The sequence below is a fragment of the Gekko japonicus genome, unplaced genomic scaffold (assembly GCF_001447785.1).
Source record: "Gekko japonicus isolate JY-2015 unplaced genomic scaffold, Gekko_japonicus_V1.1 scaffold376, whole genome shotgun sequence".
NCBI lineage: Eukaryota > Metazoa > Chordata > Lepidosauria > Squamata > Gekkonidae > Gekko > Gekko japonicus.
The window spans coordinates 169083-188548 of record NW_015164675.1 but is presented as its reverse complement, the minus strand read 5'-3'; the positions used below and the strand labels follow the sequence as shown (position 1 = coordinate 188548).

Below are 19466 nucleotides of genomic sequence, written 5' to 3'. Positions count from 1 at the left end.
GACAGATGTTGAAAGAAAGGAATGTTCTTCCTTCTAGCTGATTTCTAGAAAGATTTCTAGAAACCTGGGGTGGCCACATGTGAGTATTTGTGAATAGACTCTCTAGCCTAACCTGAGAAGGAAGGCAAGGATGCTCCAGAGGCATGAGCTTTGAAAATCGATGAAGGAGTGAAAATTACAAGAGCCTTTTTCAGATGATGCTTCTACATAGACTGGGAGCCTCCCAGCTACGTATAGATTCTCCCAGTATGTGTGCTTGCCATGTTATCTGTACAGGGCTGATGTACATATTTTGCATGTGCATACAGCTTTGGGGCATATTATTTTTCAAGGTTCTGGTTTGTGCATATCAAAGCTGTGTGTATCTGTAAAATATTTGACTTTGCCTGTTCAAACAACCAACATGTACAGTTAGCAACCTCCTGAATGTGTGGATATAACATCTGAAAAGGGCTAAGGGTAGAATATTATCCATTTTATGTCAAATCTTCTAGACAGCCTACCGTTACTAATCAGATTGATGTTCATTTATTTACTAAATCATTGAGCTCAAAGAATACCAGTATGTTCTTAGCACTGAGACTAGAAACCTCAGCAAGGAAGTGCTCAAAATTTGTGAGTCAGATAGACCACAGCCATAGTAATATCGAAACTCTCGCAAATAGAGGTCCATCAGATTATGGGTAGGTGTGAATTATATAAAGCATTGGGTGTGGACAGGCAAGAACAAACCACTGTCTGCAAATGCTTAATATAAAACCCAAGAGATTGGTCAAAGATCCTCAAATTCTCTAGGAAGTAGAATTTATTAGTTATTATCAAGTATTATTATATCTGAATGTTTGAATATTCAAATCTTATTTCTGTTACCAGACTGTTTTGATTAAAGTCAGGAAAAGTAACAACCATACCCCATCCATTTTTTATGTATTCCCTACTTAAAAATATTTGATCAGTGATGTTGTTAATGCTCTTCCATCATTAACATTAGGAAGTCTTAGTGATTGTGCTCCTCCTGTCAGCTTCAGTTTATGGAGTCCTCTGACAGAATATTCTGTTTCTCCTCTTCCTGAGTTTTTAAACATTATTATTATGGAAGCAGTTTGTCAGAATGACCTTCTGGATGAGGTTCTGAATGAGGTACACTGCATATTCTGATTAAGGTGAGCAAAGCCGTCATCTTTTAGAGGGCTTTTTATTGAAATTGCTTCTGAGGATATGGGGCTGAACACTGTACTAAGATTTGTTGGTGGCCAGCTGCACACACATTTATGCATTCAAAACATTTTTATGCCACCTTTCTACCCAATTTAGGGTCCCCAAGGCACTTGCATACAACGGATGCATGTTAGTATCAACAACATACATATGTGCATACAACGGATGCATGTATAAGAACAATTAAAAACAGCAGTTAATGAAACACATAAACAGGAAAGAAGGGTCAGTGAGGGAACCAAGCAAAACAGAAATGTCTTCACCTGGAGGAAGAACACAGTGATAGAAGAGGACAGACAAATATTCAGACAAAATTCCATAATTTTGGTGCCAGAACTGAAAATACCCTTTCTTGGGTTGTCACCCATCTAGTCTCAGATGGCAAAGGCACCCAAAGCAGGGCCCTTGAAGATGACTGTAGTGGTCAGGTAGATTTATATGGAAGTAGACAGTACTAAAGGTAAGTTGGTCCCAAGCCATACAGTGGTTTAAAGATCTATACCAGCCCCTTGAATTTGGCCTGGAAGCAAATGGAGTGGCAGTGTAGGTGGGACAAGACTGGAGTGATATGAACCAGTCACCATCCTGACTGCAACATTCCATACCAACTGTAGCTTCCAGAGACTCTTGAAGGGCAGCCCCGCATAGAGTACATTGCAGTGGTCTAATCTAGATGTCACCAGGGCATACACCCCAGTGGCAAGGTCTATTTTCCCCAGGAATGGCCACAGCTGTCCCTCACCAGCCAAAGCTGGTGGAAGGTGCTCCTGGGCAGTGCCTCCACCTGCTTATCCAATAGGAAGTTTATGAGGAGCAGCACCCTAAAGTGCAACCCCATCCAGAACAGGAGCCTCCTTGGTTCCTGAGCCAATCCTTCTCACAAATAGCACCACCATTTTGTTGAGATTAAGCTTCAGTTTATTAGTCCTCACTCAGGGCTTTTCTTCTGAAAAAAGAGGTGCTGGAACTCTCAAGAGGGAAACGAAGGAGAAACACATAGGGTTATTTGAAACAATATTATTTTCATGCTCTACGGATTTACCTCTACTTTAAAGCAGTTTCCAAACTTTAGACATGTCACCAACGTCCTCAGTTCTTTTGGTGCCTAATGCTGAATGATGACATTGAAGCAACCATGTTGTAACATACTTTGTTAGATCAAAGACTGTTAAGGGAGGTCCAACAATTTTATAAACAATAAAAATGTTATGGTTTTGACTGACAAAGAAGACCTTACTGGAGTAACAATCTGGGAAAGTCCCCTTTCACACTCACTGGAGGAAATACCTATTGTATTGAGATTGCGCTGAATCGAGACAGTTCCTTGGGCATTTCTTCTCTGAATGTTAGATGTTCTCTGAAGGCTCGAATGGCTTCTCTTTCACTGAGCTGAAAACTTCTTGTCAGTGTGCATATTTCTTCTTCTCCATAGAGAATGTTGTCTCTCGAATTCGCTGGCCAATTCTTAGAATCCAGAACTCTTCCACACCTTGACAGTTCTGGGTCTTCTTTTGAAAGAAGTCTTTTCTGAAGAGAAAGTTTAAATTGATCGTAGAATGCAACTGGGGAGATTGCTGGGTCATCAATTCTTTTTTTATTTGCAAGGGGACACCCTTAAATTGCAGATTTTCTCAAGTGCTTTCTTATCATCAGGACCTGAAACAGTGTTGACAGTTCTTGCAAAGCATCACAAATTAATCCATGACCCAAAATAAATTCAACTGATGTAATCTTTCTATGAAGACTTTCATATGTGCACTTCTCCTTTCTGTCTCAACCATCTGCTGACTTACCTTTTTCAAAAAGAAGTACCAGGGCTTCATAATCCTGCCAAACAGCCAAAACAGTTCTGTAGCTAGATGCAAGCCATCTTGTAGACAGAATCCTTCCAATTTTAAAAATCTCCATCTCCAACATAACTGCACATGACTTGAGCTGCCTTGCATTTTTTGGAGATGAATCATACATAACATACAACTTGTCCCAAAAACTCTTAGATCTATTGATGCCAGAAATGTCTTTTACAACATCATGTGATCCAGAAAAGCCTCTATCTGGTAGGCTGCAGTTCATTTTCTCTCTCACTGCCGAACCCGCCCCAGACTCTTCCTTGGCTCACAGCCTGCGCCTCACCCTTGGCAAGAGCAACAAGTCCCCTGTACTGTCTGGCTGCTTCCCTGCTTCCTTGCAGCCGCTACTGGGCATCCCCTCATTTAAATCTTATTTTTATATTTTTATGATGTCATGCTTTCCCAGTGCCCTTCATGAACTTTTAAACTTTTTTGAGAATTTTGTTTCCACAAAGAGGTTCTGGAACACCATAGATAAAAAGCCCTGCCCTCACCCAACCCCAAACTGACTCCAGCCCCCAGTTTATGGTTTTCACAGTCTCTCTGACCTGTTGCCAGATATTTTCAAATTTATGTCTGCAATTACAAATGACAGGAAATTACTATGAAGCTAAGTCAAGGTGGCATTTCAATACATTTCAATAAGAAAAATATGGAAAATGTACTAGCATCCTACAATCAGTTTGTGTAGACTAATTCATTATTTGCTTTCCTTCTTGCAAGGCTACTATATTGGGCTGAGCAGTTGATTTTATATTAGCCTGAAAGATGTGTGTGTTACAGTTTATACACGAGGGTTTTTTGTTGTTGTTCCTGTTGATTTTTTCCTTTGTACTATGATGCGAAAACGTATGTTATTTTGTAACAGAAAGTGCACGGAATTGCCAACCAGGTATGAATGGCATGCCAAGTATTTTATCAAGCTGTGTAACTTATAGTGCTTGGTGAAGCTGTATTCCTGACTTGCATTAGTTTTTGATCATGCTGGGAATTTCGTCTGAACTATCCCTGTGTGGTTTATCTTCTTATTTATTATCAGTTGTTACCTAATCAGCAAAAAACCTCCAAAGGAAGTTTAGAAAACAGATAAAGGGCCAAAAGTTAAAAACATTAATAGGTATGGACAAAAGTACACATGGTTATTTCAAAAACATATAAACACCTTGTAGGGGCCCAAGTAAAGCCTCATAAAATAATCAAAGTGACAGTTGCACAAAAGGAACCATATATGACCTGATGCATTTTGGCCCATAAGAACCTTCTTCAGAGGTCAAATAGTACAGAATACAACATACAATAAAGCCCATGTTACACTTGTAAGGCAGTAAACAATTAATATAGAACCAAAAACTGAATGTTCCAATCTGGAATTGAATGGCACCAAAAAATTATTTGTGGGGCCACAAATGTGTCTGGCCTTGTGTCAGAAGCAATTATACATATTGGAAATAGTAATATTGCCAATTAGGGCTGCCAAGTGGGGGCGGGTAAACCCCCGCTTTGAAGGCCCGATTTCCGCCGCTGCGGAATCGGGCCCCGGGGGGACCCCCGCCCCCCGAAGCGCAGCATGGGTGCGTCACAGGAAGTGACGCAACCACGTAGAGCACATTGGGGGCGTGACCCCAATCGGAGGGGAAACTCTATGGTTTTCCCTCCAATGATTGGGGCCATGCCGCCAATGTGCTCTACGTCGTGCGTCACTTCCTGTGACGTTCTGGCGACACGCGCGTGTTTCACACACACGCGCGTCCCTCAGCAGCTCCCGGACTGAATCAACACTCCCCCGCTGGTGAGTCAGAACAACTTGGCAACCCTATTGCCAATATGTACCTTCCAGTTTAGGTCCTAAGAATACAAGAATCGCCTTATCAGGGCAAATGTAACATCAATATGTAACAGTAACCCAGGGATTCTCTCTGCAGTCAGAATTTCTTTCCTTTTGCCAGAAAAGTTATTCCTTTGTACTGTTCAGACCTGATGGGAATTCCCATTCAGGTGGCAATCCTGCATACACAAATAGCTGAAATCAATGGGATTTAAGCAGTTTATCTGCAGAATTTAAGTCCATGAGTCTACAGAACACACCTGAGCATAAAAAAGGCTTCTTATGAGCAAACGTCTTAGGCAATAGGCAGCATATCATCTGGAGATGAATTCCTGAAGTTGCTGTCCCAATCTGTGATTGACTGCAGCGTGCCAAAGAGCTGAGCTGCAGGCTGTGCCCCCCCCCCCCGACCTGTACTGGAAAAATGCTGGGCACCAGCCAGCCAATGTTAGTCCCTTATAAATGCCTGTGCTTTTAACTGAGGGGTTACGCATATACTTAAATTTCTACCACTTCGATCATTGGGGCAGCCTTTTTTTTTTTTCCCCAGTCTCAAATAACATTATTTATTAGTAAAACAGATACTAGAAAGCAGCAACAATCCATATACACCCCACTTCTGCGAGCCAGCTCCTACTGAAGCAGGTACCCCACACACCTGAGTTTTGTGATTAATGAGAATCCCAGATATCTGCAGAAGTATCTGCTCTCACAGTGCACAGATGAAGGGGGACAATGTCTAATTCCCCTCCAGGCCAAACTGAGGAGCTTTGGCTATGCGCTACCTAGGATGAGCAAAGACAATAGCAAAGGGAAGAGAAGAGGGATTCTGTCCCCGTTCGATGCAGGAAGAGAAAGCAGATCCAGCTGCACAATGTTCTCAGCTGCAAGGGGACAAATTTGGGGGTGGGGGGCAAACTTCTTTACAGAGCAGAGCCAGCCACAGCTGCCATCCAAAGGAAGAACCAGTCTCCGCCTCAGAACAACTGGCATCTTACCCAACAGTGAAACAGACCTTTTGGATACCTGGCAGTCCGGAAGCCAAGAGGAGTCCTGCACAGCAGAGCTCCTGTGAAAGTAACAAGGTGCAGGAGATCAGGGCTTCAGGAAGCCAAAGGACCATCTCTTTTTCCCTCCCAGGCTAGTAACAAAGGGGAAGCTTACAGTAATCTAACACATAAAGAACCTCCTGTCCAGTTCTGCCTGACTGCAGAACCCCTCCCCAGCGGCTCACACACCAGTCACGGGGGAGAGGCACACACAGAGCACTCAGGGGGTCAGGTGCGCCAGCCCGTCCTATCACAGTTCCAGGGAGGGGCCGTGCGAGAGCACAAAGCCATGGCTTCAGTCCCACAAGGATCGGCATGTACAGGCGAAGAGGCAGAGCAGATCCAGCAGAGAACAGGACTCGGAACCCGCTTCTCACTTGATGAGCATTAGATTACAGTGTCCGCACACAAAGACAGTTTCCCGCTGGGCATCAGGTGCTGTAGCCCCCATACAGCTCTTGGGAACTCTGAAGGAGCAACATCTGCTGCAGAAACTATTCCCACAGTTACTGCAGTTTCGCCGCTTCTTCAATAGAGAGAAAGTGGCTGAACAGTTGGCACAGTTTGCTCCCAGTCCAGTGCCAAGGTTACTCGTTGGGTAGCGCTTGCGCAGACGCTCTGCCAGTCGTGACATCTTTACGCGAATCATCTCATCCTTTGTCAAGAAGGTGCTAACAGAATGGCCTGGCTCATACTCTATTAAGCGCTGGGAGACATCATCCTCTTCCTCAATAGCATCCTTGAACTCATTATCAGGCTCCGCTTCCTCCGCTTCCTCCACGCTGCCAGGGGTCAGATCCTCCGTGCTGGTGGGTGTGGGTGTCTGGTCTGGCAGGACTCCAGCCCCTCCTTCTCCTGCATCCAGCTCTGCAAGCTCTGGACTACTAGAAACAGATGTGAGGTTGGGGCAGCCTAAGCAGGTCTACGCATAAGTAAATCCAATTGCATTAAATTGGACTTATTCCCAGGTACGCATGTATAAGAGAACAGCCTAAAACTCCTTAGCTTCAGTTGTATTACACCTGAATTTTTTGCTCCCTCCACCTCCCACCCCCGCGAAAGTCATCCACAAGGATATTCATATCTGTATTAGAACAGATAGATCCAAATCCACTAGTACCTTAGAGACCAAAGGATTTTCAGGATATGAGCTTTCGAGAGTCGAGGCTTCCTTTGTCACATCTGACAAAAGGGGCTTTGACTCTCAAAAGCTTATGCCCCCCAAATCTTGTTGGTCTCTAAGATACTAGTGGACTTGGATCCAGCTGTTCTACTGCAGACCAACATAGCTGCTCTCTGAAACATATCTGCTTTGGAAGCCATTGTAAACGGGCCTTTAACAGGGGTGGAATTCGGGGCAGGTCGCCTAAGTAACTTATTAGTATCTTAAGGTTTCATGAGCCGGCCTTGGCTGGGAGGACGGGATAGAAATTTGAAGAATAAATAAATAAATAAAACCTTTTTTAAATGCTAGGTTCTCAGTATTTAGGTTTTTCCCTTGTGTTAGGTTATGTTAAAAAAACAAATAGAAATGTTTAAAATGTATTTATTTTTTATTTTGTTTTAATCAAAAACACCATTAAAAGACTGCATAGTAATTGATTCTGCACATATTTCTAGTTTTTGTTTTGTACACTTGTGGCACAGTGTACTAGCTGACAGCACTAGCCCAGATCATCTACCTTCTTTTTTAGTTAAAATTTCACCATTGTCATGGGGAAGGGACATTCCAGTTTTCTGTATGGGAATTTCTAAAGTCCTGACGGAGAAATCTAGGTTCTAGGATTATATTCTCAGGGGAGTGTATAAGCAGTATAAAACAACAGTCATAAGTCATTACAAATGGGAAAATCCTGAATGTCTGCATTCTCCCCCCCCCCATTTTTAAGAGGCCCACAAGATTGCAGATCATCGATGGGGGGGAGACTATACAGCCCCCATTAAGAATCACGGCTATAATTTGGTTCTTGAACTAAGTGGGACAAAGATCTGCAATATGAGATACCAAGGCAAGACTGAGATTACCTATGAGCTGATAGGTCTAGTTCCAGTTCACTATTTGAATATTCAAGAGCATTTGTATGAGATGTTGATGTAATGGTGTATAATATCCTGGAAGACAGTCGTTGTTGGTGTCCACTTATGATGGAAAATGCTCAACTGCTTTGTATTGTTGGAAGTAATAATTCACTTGCAGAAATTACTGGGCATAAATTGCCTTTGGACACTCTTCCTTTTCTTTTGAACTACATCCAATGTGTAATTCCTAACATAGCAATGTTGTTGGACCTGAAAACAATAGCCAGCTAGGTTTGTGCTTGATATTGCAAAACAATGTGGTCCGGACCTTTCCTCCCCTCCCCCTCCAGCCATATCCAGTCCTAGTACAGTTTATTCCGGGGGTCAAGGAACTAGCCTCAGATCAGTGACCATACTGTAATGCATGAATGCAGCTCTGCTAGTGGAAGTGAAAGAAGGGAGTAATTTTGCACCCTTCCCACAATGCAGCTCTCTGAACAGCGAGGCTATTAGTACACACAAGTCCCTCAGTGACAGGAATAACATTTCCCAAGATCAGAGATGGTTGTGGGGGAGGGAAGTGTGGAGAAGATTCTGTGATCCTTGTGCCTGTGGATCTCAGGATCATCCAACCCCATACTTCTTAAATTCAATATAAGCTACCTGTTGGCTTGTGGGTTTTGTACTTTTTCTTTTTGTCTTATACTGGAGCACTGTTGAGAAAGAGACTGATATTTGCTATTTATGAATTTATATCGGCTGACACACACAAACTTTATATGAACTGTGCATACACATACACCCTAGGCTTAGGGAACGCTGTTTGAAACACCAGTTTGTGAAAGGTTACACAGAGAAAGTGCTACCTGCATTTCATGTTAATGAAGCTTGTAGATATACAAAATCCTGGCCTGAGGGGAAGAAGCACAGTTCGCCATTGTTAGCAGAAACCACAGCTTAAAGACAAGTAATCCCCCATTACTAGAGGACTGGATGTCACGCAATACACGTCTTCAATCTACATTTGAATTGCCCTTTCCTGGCAGAAGTTGCTTTGATGGCCTGGGAAAGCCGGTATCTATCTGCACTTCAAGGAGATGTCTTGATGCTGAGGCTTCACACCTGACCAGATGGCTTGTCCTGAGTTAGATCTAGTATTTCAATATTGACCCAACCCCTTAAAGGTTCTGCCCCTTACTACACGCACCAATAAGATGTAAGGATGGGACAGACTAACAGGTGGGTGGATCCCAGGATGGCAAGGTTGCCAACCACCCCAAAGATTCACTATAAAAAGTGAAGACCATGTGTTGGGACTTTGCTAGCCGCAAACCCTTCATCCTCCTCTGTCTACTTTTATCCCCTAAAGTCCAGCTTTCTATCCAACAACCCTTTGTCTATTCTTGATCTCCTGGTGTGTGCAGCCAAGGAGGTCCACACTTTGCCTAAGTTCTATTTCCTTCCCTTCAATTCTTCATTGCAACAGACAAGGCTTCAGGAAAGATAAGTATAAAGCGTGTACCTACCTACCTACCTCATAAGTAAAAGGAAACTATTTTTCTATTTCTGTAACTCTAAAGGAACTTGAGTGTATGTGTGTGAGATTCTGTTTTGTGTGTATGCGATTTTAATATTCTTTAGTAAAAGACAAATTGTTTTTAAATTCACCAGTCTCGTCTCTCTCACTGGGACATCCTTGGGGTGAACCGGACTTCCGTACACTTTGGCAGGAACCCATATTAAATTTAGTTTGCCATCTGTTGTAGATGAAACAGTTTGGCTAACAGCACTGAATTAAATGTTAAGATGAAATTTACCGAAGAATGTCTTTTGGAGTACCTATTGAAGCAAAAATAACTGTATGATTAATGCTATGTGATACATACAGTGGCAAAATGGTCCAGTGAGAGAAATCCTTTACCATCTATAGCACTGCTGGAAAATGTAAAGATGAATTCAGTGCTGAATAGGATGCCTGCCCTCTGACCCACATTCAGTCTCATGCAACTAGCAGAAAAAAAGGAAGTGTGCAACAACCTCAAGAACAACAGGGACAGCTGTCTCCACTACAATATTTATATATATGCATCTGGAATTCCCCTGTATCCCAAAGCCTTGGCTTCTATCCGAGGTCTGTGTATATGATATACATGTCGTTTGTCCTTAATCAGTGATACTCTGTAGCTCACTGTCGATCCTTATCCAGCCCTTGTGTATCTGAAGTGAAGGCAAGGGCTTCTCCTTCTACCTTCTCACATTCTCCTCAGCACGAGTCACAGTAGCTCAGGCAGGAGAATGGCTGACGAGACAAGGAAGTAAAACCGTGTGTGCGCATACACATGCACACTCAAGTGGCCGGCTTGCTCTTTTCATGGGTGGTTGTCATGGTGGTGGTTTTACTCTCTTCTCTTGGCTAGTTGTTCCAAGGTGAGAATCACTTCCCAATCAAAGGCCCTACTGGACATTGTTATTGCCTATTTTTCTGGAACATGGGGTGGGCGCCTCATTGGGGAATGATGCTCAGAAGAGCCAACGGTGGCATGTTAAATAACCACATGTATCTCTTGAGCCACTGAGTATCACTGTCTTTAATAATTTCCTTTGTAGATATATTCACACACTATATAAAGCACTTTTAATCCACTTTCGATGAACTTTGCAACTGGGTTTTACTGTGTGAAATGGTGAAATCCACTTGCAGACGGTCTCTGAAGTGGATTTGGAACAGCATTATTTGGCATGTGTGAAAGTGCCCATCAGAGTGGGCTGTTCTTTTGTGAACATCCTATTGCTAAAGCTACCCTGAAGTGTTCAGGAAGAGATGCTTGAGAACAGGTCACTATCTTTTTTTAGAAACTGTACTCTGAAACTGCATGAAATTACATCTGTCAACATGTATCACTACTTGCTGAGAATAAGCAACCTGAACTTGAATCTGAAAAATGGCAGGTCCATACTTTCCTCTAAAGAAGTTCCTTCATAGTTGAATTTGGCAATGTTGTGTAAAGTAAGGGACTGCACCACTCTGGACAATAACACACAATCAATTATAAAGAGATCATTAATAACATGACAAGGCAATTTGTTCAAGCCTGGAAGAAATACTGAAAAGTCTGAGACAGAGTGAAATTAGTTATGCTTATTTAGGGGAACAGATAGTAGAACTCAGTCATGATAATATCAAGCATACGGCATCAGTACTCAGTACCTGAATGCCGATAGCCTGGTTTACAAGTTACAGTGAATGCATGTAAAATCCATGTACGGTGTTGTGACGACCTCTTATTTGGGGAGGTCTGGTTTTACTTTAAAATGTTCTTATGTTTTTGCTCTCAGGGTAATCTCGCCGCCACCAGGAAAATTTAAGGCTTTCCACACCTTTATACTAATATATTTCTTCTTCTGGTTTGGTATTGTGGCACGGGGTCTAGGCCTTTCGAGGAACTATGTGTTTCCTGGGAAGAATTTCGTTCAGAACTTGTATCTTAAATAAAAGTAGATTTATTTGATGTTCACACACTCTTCCCTCTTATTGACAGGGATCAGGGCATGTCACTTTGTCACAATATTTTCCTTAGGCCATATATGGTTACTGTTTCTTTATGCTTTAACTTTTCATAACACACACAAGACTGAGTCTCCTTCAACTCAGAGACAGAACTGACTAACTGCTTAACACAGAGACTTTTACTTTTATATTCCACACAGGAACCTCTCACACAGAGAACTCAGGACAAAACTCATATTAACTCTTTTTACACAGCACACTCTGCTCTGACTAACTGTTTAACTCCCCAGTCATCTCACTAACTGTCTTTCTCAACTGTCATCATAAACTGTCTAAACTCTAACAGTCACACCTGATAGACATTCAAATCATCCACACAGCATCCATTCCAAAAACCCCTCCCCCTCTCTGTCACTCACCAATCACACAACTTGCCTGTTTCAGCATTCTAGATTGTCCCACACAGCAATATAAACCAAACTTTTAAAGACATACACACACAAAAACATGAAATCGTTACAGGTGTACTTTGATAGTTCTTCGTATGTGTGCTGAGTAGTTCTCGTGTTACAATCAATGAATGTACAGCTGGACATGATACAAACCCCACATTCATCCAGGTACTGGTCCTCAGTTTCATTTGTAAAGTGAATGTACACTGTTATTATATTTGTATAGCCTTTGGCTTCATGCAATAAAATTCTACAGCACATTGGCTCTTTCTTACAGACATACGTGCATGTAGATTTATTTATTTATTTGATTTTTACCCCACCCTCCCCGCCGAGGCAGGCTCAGGGCAGCTTACGGAAGAAACTTTCCAAAATTTCAATCATAAATAATATCAAAGAGCAGTTAGTGGAGGGATGACATGGTCACTGTTGTGAGGGCTGAGCTTTGTCATTTCTTTTTTTAAGACCTAAGAGTTCTGTTCTGAGTTCTCCAGGTTTCGGAGGAATATCAGGTACTGTAAGATCAGGCCTGTAATACCTATGGACAACTTCTACTCCAGCAAACACAGACAACAAACTTGCGCTAAGCATTTTCAGGTAGCGAGGCGAAGACACTTCTGCGGGCATGGCAAAGAGGAGCCTGCAACTGCATCAGCTCCCAATGATGTGTCCTCAAAGCCGGTTATAAACTATGGGGAAGAGAAAGAGGTCCATCCCAATGACTCCCAAAAGAGGTCCTCTAAGCAGCTAACAGGATGCTCATGTGTTCACTGTAACGTGAACAGGGTAAGCATTAATAGCTAACACTCCAAACAACCACAAACATTGCAACATTCAAGAAGGGGAAGGCAAGAGGCCAAAATGAGATTCAGAGGGAGTTATGCCCTCTTTCTCTGCTGGTTGCCATTGCCAGAAAACATGTGTTCCCTACAGACATGCAGCTTCAGAGAGGGAGAGAGAACAGGCTCAGAATAGTGCCACAGGTGGAGGGTGGGCTCCTGCCTCTCCCCCAAGCCATTTTCCCACTCAAAAACTGCATTGGGGGAGAGTTATTTCCCTCATTGTGCTACTCAATGTGGAGTATCTGTTCACATGGAGCAGCAACAAACATTTTTAGAAGCTTTCCCCTGCCACTGCTGTGCATGTAACTGGCAGATAGGTCAAAATGGACAGGAAGGAGAAAGGTATGCCAAAAATGGAGACGTTTGGAAACAGAAGAGCTGAATCTTTAGTGAAAAGCAGGGTTAACAATATTGCATGAAGGTCTGAGAAGAACAAGCAGTTGTTTGGTGGGGCTGAATTGAATGCCCCAAGGAGACAACATTCCAGTGGCAGTTTTCGTTGGTGGAACATTTGAAACTATCATTCTAAATGGACCTATTAGTGAAAGTGGAACCAGCTTTCAAGGTGTTAAACTAGGTTCAGTTTGTCTGTGGAAATTGTATTAATTGCTAAATAATTTAAATAAACTAGTACAAATCGGGTTCATTATGGGGGGGGGAGTCTAATCGCAAAAGGACTGAACCTGGATTTAACAGAGAGTCATAACCTGGCCTCCCCACCCCACCCCCTGGCAGTGGCCAGGGTGGACGTAGCTGGCAGCCCTAATCTGAACTGATATTTCCTTCTATACTGGAGATGTCAGTACAGACAAGAGATGAAATTCTTTTCCATGCTGTGTGATTAGTTGCCCTTCACTGTGCAGAGATCTTTTCCATACCTCGTAATCATACAGTACTTCCTCCAGAAGATATGTTTGTCAGTTAACCTGGAATGCAAATCTGAAGAGTTGTACTTGTCCTAACTTGATTGTTACCTTTTTTAATGCAGGTTAAATGCAGACTGTTAGACATCCTTTGATTAATCATAAGTTATGAATGAATCATTTTGATGAAATGGATTAATGTGTAAGGAACATTTATTTTTAACTCTTCATTTGTAATGCTAGTGATGATCACCTCTGAATCAGGTTTTGACTACACATTCCTGTAACTGCCCAGGGGTAAAGAAACGTGTGAAGTTTCCTTTTCCTTTTTTTTTTTTTTGGTAAACAAATTTTTATTTTTCTCAGGAACACAACATATACCGTTCATTCTTTCAATTTTCTACCCCATTCCCAGTTCCTCCCCTCCCTCCATTGGCTTCCCACAATGCTTCCACCCCTGCTCCAAATTACTTCATATCATCAACAATATCAGTTTCTTATCATTACAATCTAAAGATAACATCATTTGACTTAATATTGATCTAAACATATTAAGTTTTGTTTCACATCCCAGTTCTTTTCCAGATATATTTTAAAGTCACTCCATTCTTGAAAAAACACGTCGTCTTCTTTGTTGTTCAATTTCTTCGTAATTTTGTCCATCTCTGCCATGAACAGAACTTTTTGTATCCAGTCCTCAATTTCTGGTACTTTCTCTGTTTTCCAAAATTGTGCATAGATCATTCTCGCTGTTGTGATTAAGTACCAGAATAAAGTCTTTTTAGTTGTATTGACTTCTTCCATTTTCAGTCCCAAAAGCAGAATTTCCGGTGCCTTTTTAAAAGAGCATTTCAGAATTTTTTGCATTTCCCTGTGGACTTTAGTCCAAAAGTCAACTGCTTTCTCACAAGTCCACCACATGTGATAAAATGAGCCTTCATGACTTTTACATTTCCAACACTTATTTGACATATTCTGGTTCATATTTGCAATTTTTTTCGGAGTCATGTACCACCTATACATCATTTTATAACAATTCTCTCTAACATTGGTACAAGGCGATATCTTAATAGAATTTTTCCACAAATATTCCCAGGTTTCAATAGCCACTTCCGTATTCATATTTATCGCCCATTTTATCATTTGCCCTTTTACAGTCTCATCTTCAGTATACCATTTTAGTAACACTTTATACATTTTAGAGATATTTTTTCCCCCTTCACTCTCCCAAATCATTTCAATCTCATTTTTTTCCTCTCTAAAACCATAGTTTCTTTTGTCTGATCTAAAAAGGTCAAAAATCTGCATATATTTCAGCCATTCATAATCATATTCAATTTCATTCTGCTTTTTCATTACCCATTCTGTTCCCACTTTTTTAATTAGATCTTTATATGGCAACCAATCTTTATCTCTATGTCTTGAGTAAGATGTTAACACTTCCACTGGTACAATCCACAATGGTCTTACATCACAAAAGTATTTTTTATACCTCATCCATACCACAAATAATGCTTTTCTTACCACATGAAGCTTAAAAAAGCTATCCATTTTTGTTTTGTCATACCATAAATATGCATGCCAACCAAATCTACAATCATGGCCTTCTAACCCCAGTAACTTATCATTTTCTAATTTCACCCATTGTTCCATCCAGGTTAGACAGACCGCTTCATAATATAGTCTAAGATTTGGTAATTGTAACCCACCTCTATCTTTGGCATCACAAAGAATTTTCATCTTGATTCGCGGTTTCTTGCCTGCCCAAACAAACTTTGATAGTTCTTGTTGCCACTTAAGTAGCAAATCTGTCTTACTAAGTATTGGTATTGTTTGGAACAGGAACATCAAACGTGGTAGGACATTCATTTTTATGACTGATATTCTTCCCATCAGTGACAAATTCATTTTGTCCCATTTCTTAAAGTCTTGAGTTAACTTAGTCCATAGTTTTTCATAATTGTTCTTATATAAGTCTATATTTCTTGCAGTTAACTCAATACCAAGATATTTAGTCTTTTTTACTACTTCACATTGTACCAGGTCTTGCAGTTCCATTTGTTTTTGTTTCGTCATGTTTTTGCAAATAAGCTTCGTCTTGTTCTTATTGACATAAAATCCGGCCAATTCTCCAAAGTCCTTTATTTTTTGGAATAGTAACGGTAATTTGTCTGTCGGGTTTTGCACAATGAACATTACATCGTCAGCAAATGCTCGATATTTGTATTTAAGTCCTTTGTGTGTCAATCCCGTTATCTCTTGATCTTGCTGTATTTTTTGTAGAAGTATCTCCAACACCCAGATAAATAATAACGGTGATAGGGGACAACCCTGTCTGGTGCCTTTCTGTACCTTGAAGCTATCTGTCAGTTCTTTGTTTACATTCAGTTTAGCTCTTTGTTCAGAATAGATAGCTTCAATGCAATTTCTGAAGTGTTGTCCCACTTCTATTTTTTCCATCATTTGCAGCATAAACTTCCAGTTAAGATTGTCAAATGCCTTTTCGGCATCGATAAATAAAAAAGCTACTTCTTGTTCAGGGTGTTTCTCATAATATTCAATTGCGTCCATTACTATTCTTACATTGTCTCTGATCTGTCTCTTTGGTAAAAAACCAGCTTGGTCTTCTGAAATCACTGTTTGTAAATAGTTTTTCACCCTCTCTGCAATAATTTTTGCAAAAATCTTGTAATCATTATTCAAAAGAGAAATTGGCCTATAGTTTTTCACATTCGTTGGTTCTTGTCCTTCCTTTGGTATTAATGAAATAATTGCTTCTTTCCAAGAGTCTGGCACCTTCTTACTCTCACGTATATCGTTGGATAAAGCTTCCATGACCGGAACAATTTCTTCTTTCATTTTTTTATAAAACTTTGCGGTAAATCCGTCCGGTCCTGGCGCCTTCCCCAACTTCGCTTCTTCAATTGCCTTCCTCACTTCTTCTTTTTGAATTTGGCCATTCAGTAATTCCTGAAATTCGTTGCTTATTTTAAGTAACGGAACCTTGTCCAAATATTTTTTAATCTTCTCAAGATCTGTTCTATTTGCTTGGAATAATTTAGCATAATACTTGAAGAAACTTCTCTTTATGCCAGTAGGGTCAACGAATTCTTTTCCTTCTTCTATTATTTTGGTTATCATTCTTCTTTCTTTTCTAGCCTTAAGTTGCCACGCTAAAAATTTCCCCGGTTTATTTGCCCCTTCAAAAGATTTTTGCTGTAGCCTCTTTAAATTCCAATAGAGCTCCTGGTTTAAAGTTTCATTCAGTTGTTCTTTCAACAACTGTAATTCTCGAATAATCTTCTTTTTCCCTGGTTTCTTCTTTAATTCTTTTTCTTTTTGTGATATTTTTTCCAACACTACTGTTTGTTTTTGAAATTTTTCCTTCTTTTGCTTCGCATTTTGAGAGATGAGAATCCCTCTCATCACTGCTTTATACGCATCCCACACCACCTGAATTGGGGTCTCTTTATTCAGATTTTGTTGGAAAAATTGCTTTGTTTCTTCCTTTAACATTTCAGTTACATCTTTTTTATCCAACAAATCTTCATTAATTCTCCAAAGAAAGGATTTGTTCCTTTCTATAGAAGTCCACAAAACAGGGTTGTGGTCGGAATTACATCTTGGCAAAATTTCAATTTTATGTGTTTTCATTGACAATTCTTCTGACATCCAAATCATATCAATTCTGGAAAAAGAGCAATGTCTATTGGAATAAAAAGTAAAATCCTTCTGCGTCGGGTTCCATTTCCTCCATACATCCTCTAGTTTTTCCTGCTTGACTATTTCAAAAAAGTTCTTTGGCAATTTTCCACTAATTTCGTTGCCTTTTTGTGATCTTCTATCCAAACGGTCCACAGTTCCGTTAAAATCTCCGACCAAAATGACTTGTTCATAGGTTTGTCCTTGTAGATGTTCAGTTAAGTCCTTAAAGAATTTTTCTTTTGCTCCATTGGGTGCGTATAGATTGATCACCAATGTCTTTTTCTGTTGGATCAAAACTTCCACACCCACATATCTTCCATCCAAGTCTTTAAAAATTTCTTTAGGTTGTAAATCCTTTTTCACATATGTCACAACTCCTTTTTTCTTGTTTGAGGCCGAAGAATAAAATTCTAATCCAAATTTGACATTTTTTAAATATTTAGTATCGGAATTTCTAATATGAGTTTCTTGCAAGCATATCACATTACAGTTTTGTTTTTGTATCCAATGATTGATTCTTTTTCTCTTATTTGGTGAATTTAGTCCATTCACATTCCATGACAACAATTTGTAATCCATTGTAAATTTTAAGTTAAATTTCTCCAAAGGCATCTAAATTGTCTGCCTTAAATTTATATAAGTCCGTCACCGATCTGATCTGGACCCTCCCACTTTTGTAAGTAAAGGATAAGCCTTGTGGAATCTCCCATCTGTATCTGATATTCAAGGTCTTCAGTTTGTCAGCCAGAGGTTTATACCTTTTTCTATCTTGCAATACTGCTCGTGGGAGCTCTCTCATCACCATGATCTTGTTCCCTTCAATTTCGAACGGGACGGTAAATTGTTTCTTAAAGATGTCTTCTGTTGTTGCTCTTGTTACAAATTGTACAATTACATCCCTTGGTAAATTTTTCTTTTCCGCAATTCTGGAGTTCACTCTGTATATCAAATCAAAATCTGCTTCCATTGTTCCCTCTTCCTCTTCCAAGTACAAAGTGATCGCTTTTATCATTTCCTCTCTTATGTTTTCATTCTCTTTTTCTTTGATACCTCTAAATCTCAAATGAGTTTGCATTCTTCTGAACTCCATCATTGTTTCAGATCTCCTAAATTGCTGAGTCAAAGAATCCTGTTTCTCTTCCAATTGTTGCATTTTTTCCTCTGTCTCTGTAGTTTTGGTTGCACTAGCCTGTATTTCTTTTCTGACTCCATCTAATTCTTGCTTGATTGAAGTAATTTCTGTTGTAACCAATTCTTTTAATGCTGCTACATTTTTCTCCTGGGCTTCTTCAATTTGTTTCAAGTGTATCTGAGTTTGCTTTGCCATTTGCTCTTCCAGTTGCTGCTCCATATGTTTTTCTTGCACCCCCAACCTTTTCTCAATCTGCTCACCCATGGCCTGAATCGCCTCCATCATTCTTTTCTCCATCAATTCCATGGCTGCATACAATTCTTTCTTATCCTTCTCCCTCTCTTTTGACATTTTAGGGGTTGATGTTGAGCCTGTCCTTGGTCTCACAACTGGTTGAACGTCAGGGTCAGAATTGGTTCGTTTCGGTGCCCTTCTGGTCTCCGTTTTGGCGATTTCTCTGCGGTGCGCAAACTTACACAACAAGTTGTTTCTTCTAGAAGATAAGCTTTCGATTGTCCAAATGCGTCTATTTGCGCTTTCAAAAATCTTCTAAAAGGTCTTTAAAAATCAAATTAAGTTAAAGTCCTCCTCAAAATGTCGGGCACAACTTCTCTATGGTAATTAGGGATAGAGTAGGTCGGTTTGGCGTTCTGCAGGTCCCGTCTGTTCGCATACACTCACATCCGGTCCTGCAGTTTGAAGAGTCCGAGTTTCTTCCTGTTGATTGTTACCCTTCTAGGATATCTTCTCACTGCTCAACCTACTCGGAATACTTTGCCGGTTACACCAACCTACATCTTCCCGCGATACTGTTCGTCAGTTTCGGTTTTTTCTGCTGCGCGCTCAGCTCCGTCCTCACCGCAGGAATGTTAAACAAAATGCTTTTTTGCTGTTTTATAGCCTTCAATCAACTATTTCTTTGCCGGAATCAGAGTTCTGGGAATATTAATTCTTTATCCGCTCATCCGCTTGATTCAATTTATTTTTTAACGCAGTTCAGGTA

At 40.6% G+C, this 19466-nt stretch overlaps 2 pseudogenes; both read right to left on the bottom strand.

Moving 5' to 3' along the window:
• Positions 1–5461: 5461 nt before the first annotated feature.
• LOC107108748 lies at positions 5462–12210 on the bottom strand (annotated as a pseudogene).
• Positions 12211–12344: 134 nt separating this feature from the next.
• Positions 12345–12548, bottom strand: LOC107108747 (annotated as a pseudogene).
• Positions 12549–19466: the final 6918 nt, after the last annotated feature.